At 32.6% G+C, this 2,632-nt stretch overlaps 1 protein-coding gene across 2 annotated transcripts in view; it reads left to right on the forward strand.

Moving 5' to 3' along the window:
- Positions 1-1,130: 1,130 nt before the first annotated feature.
- The window catches only part of eps8l2 (EPS8 signaling adaptor L2), a 30,141-nt gene continuing 28,639 nt past the window's right edge, over positions 1,131-2,632 (forward strand). Inside the window, exon 1 of one of the 2 annotated variants that reach the window (XM_008412129.2) lies at positions 1,131-1,358. The gene's annotated coding sequence lies outside the window, so the exon portion shown is untranslated. The remainder of the gene's footprint in view (positions 1,359-2,632) is intronic. The other variant, XM_008412128.2, reaches the window with a different exon arrangement.

A 2,632-nucleotide genomic window follows, 5' to 3' on the forward strand; every position in this document is an offset into this window, starting at 1 on the left:
ATCCAAATAATTTTTATGTTGATGTTTAGTAAATGTAAATCAATTTCACCCATTTAATTAATAAATATAAGTTAATTTCACCTAGATTATTAGTAAATATGATTAAATTTCTCCCAGATATTTAATAAATCTACATCATTTTTGCTCAGATACTTAGTAAATAAAAATTAGTTTTTCTTGTAAAATTGACTTGGATTTACTAAATATTTTTGGGCAATATAAATGATCATTTGCATTGATATTAATAAATCAAACACATTTCAGCTGTTSCTTTTATTAAGATGTACTTCATTTTTTTTAAGTTAAGTTAAGTTAACATATTCAATACTTTTTAATCAAAATTGTAGAACTTAAATTCTATTCAATTATATTACGTGTCACTTTGTTGCCACAATTTTTTTAAGTAACCATTGGTCAAATTTTTCTGAGTGTATAGGTATTTACCTTCATAGACATATGGATGATATAGATGTAGGATGAGCTAAACAGTGATAAGATTTAATAAGCATTTCCTTCCTCTAACTCCTTTTGAAATGAAATAGAATTCAATTTCTATTCTGCTTTTTAAAAAATTAAATTATCTCATTTATTAAGCTTGCAATACATAGTTTTATTGTATGCTTGATTTTATTTAGTGTAATAACCTTGTTTGAAATAAAGGTTGTCTGCAGATGAAACTGCATAATTGAATTAATTTAATTACACATACTTATTTTACACTATATGCTATATTTGTTTTCCAGTTAAAGTGAAAGAAAGAAAGAAAAAAAAACTATCGTTTTTCTATAAATAGGGGAACTCCCTATTATGTCAACAGAAATTCTTCCAATCAAATCGTGAGACAAGAAGGGTTGGAACCGCCCTCAGTTCAACACAAGTTGATATACATAACAGCATGCAGGAAATAAAGTGCACCGTTTTTGATTATCAAAGAGGAAAAACTTCTTTAAAGTGACTGTAGTAAAGTTTGAGACAAATTAACCTCTAAACAACCAGCAAAGCGAGGTCTGAGGTTAGCCCCGCCCCCTTTGGGTTGAGTTACCTGCTCAGTCACCGTCTCTCACCTGTACCGCCTCTCCTCCTTCAGTTGCTGTTTTCTCAGAAGTGACAGCTCACAGCAGGTGGTTCATTCGGACCTGTCTTCGTTTTTTTTTTTTTTTTTTTTGCAAAACCAAAGCTCTTTGACTTTCTACAGTTTCGACAGCTTCCCCACCGTCGCCCCCCCGCGGAGTTACCTTTCTTTTTGCGGTTCCGCACAGAAGGTTTTAGGATGATCGGCTGACGTCGGAGGCGCTGTCTGAACCCACGTGTGTCAACTTAAACGCCCAGTCTGCAAAACTTCTCCGTGAGTTGCTGAGGTGGTGACAAATGCACTGTTTGAAATCATAAACGTCATTTAGTGTGTTTGGTTTTCTCCTGAATTCAACATGTTTATTAAAATCACCTGAAGGTTTAAATGAACCCCGTTGACTCTTTAGGATACGGAATCTGTTGATGTCGTGCTTCTTCATTGGAAAATACGGTGAATGTTTAGGATAAACAGTTTTATCGAGATTCAAAGATGTGTGCATCAGCAGTGGCAGTTTTAAGAGTCACTACAATGAGAGACATTTTAAAAGCAGTACGACTTGATTTGTTCCTGCTTTGTGTAAACAGTCAAAACATAAAGTTTCTTCTTCTGCTTAGTTGATTAACAACTATAGTTGAACTCGTTAGGAATCCCCAGTTGCAAAGGTGGATATTTTCTCCATCAGCCTAGGATTCAGAATCCAACATGGCTACCACCTGTTTAAGACAGAGATGGATTAAGTAAGATGTCCATTTGAACTTTTGTCATTTTTAAATTTTATTAATTCACTTGCCATTCACTGTACTGTCCGTCTTCTTTTATGTGACTACAGAGCTTGAACGCCTAGAATGGCAAGAAAAGCATTTACCCTTTAAATAAGTAGGGTAAGTACTTATTTAAAGTACTAAAGGACTTTAGTACCACTAAAAGGAGCCATAAGATATTACCAGTAACACTTTTACCACAGTCTAATAAGGACTGATGTCCAGAACTTTTAGGCACACCCTTTCTTTAGAAAAAATGTGTCTGCACAAAATGCTCCAAGCAGTAATAAACTCTGGAGTTGTGGATTATGTCATAATTAATCTGAAGGCAAGTGTTTATGACATAATGTCCAACTAAGATCACCAACTATGATGAAGCATGATGATGAAGGACCATTGTTCACCTTTGCATATGGAACACACCAAACATATAATTGAGTGATGATTAAAATAACTGACTATTTATGAAGTTTAGAATAATGTGACTTTATTTATACTTGTAAGGGTCTTTTAAGGGAGCAACTTTAACTTTTTCTGAACCTTAATGAGTTAAAAATATGTCCAAATAAACATAAAGCAATTCAGCACATTTGGTTTTAGTCCAGAAAGGCAGCTTCATAAAAAAAAAAGATTGATAAAAGTTTGATGATGCAATAAAAATATACTAAAATAGTCATTCAAATAACTATGATTACTTAATAAAAAAGTATAATTTTGTTAAAACGCTAGTTTTATCAAATAACTCATCTAAAATAATTCAATGTGAAATACATGTATATACATTTATATTTTTGAGAAA

Source organism: Poecilia reticulata, linkage group LG6, assembly GCF_000633615.1.
Source record: "Poecilia reticulata strain Guanapo linkage group LG6, Guppy_female_1.0+MT, whole genome shotgun sequence".
NCBI lineage: Eukaryota > Metazoa > Chordata > Actinopteri > Cyprinodontiformes > Poeciliidae > Poecilia > Poecilia reticulata.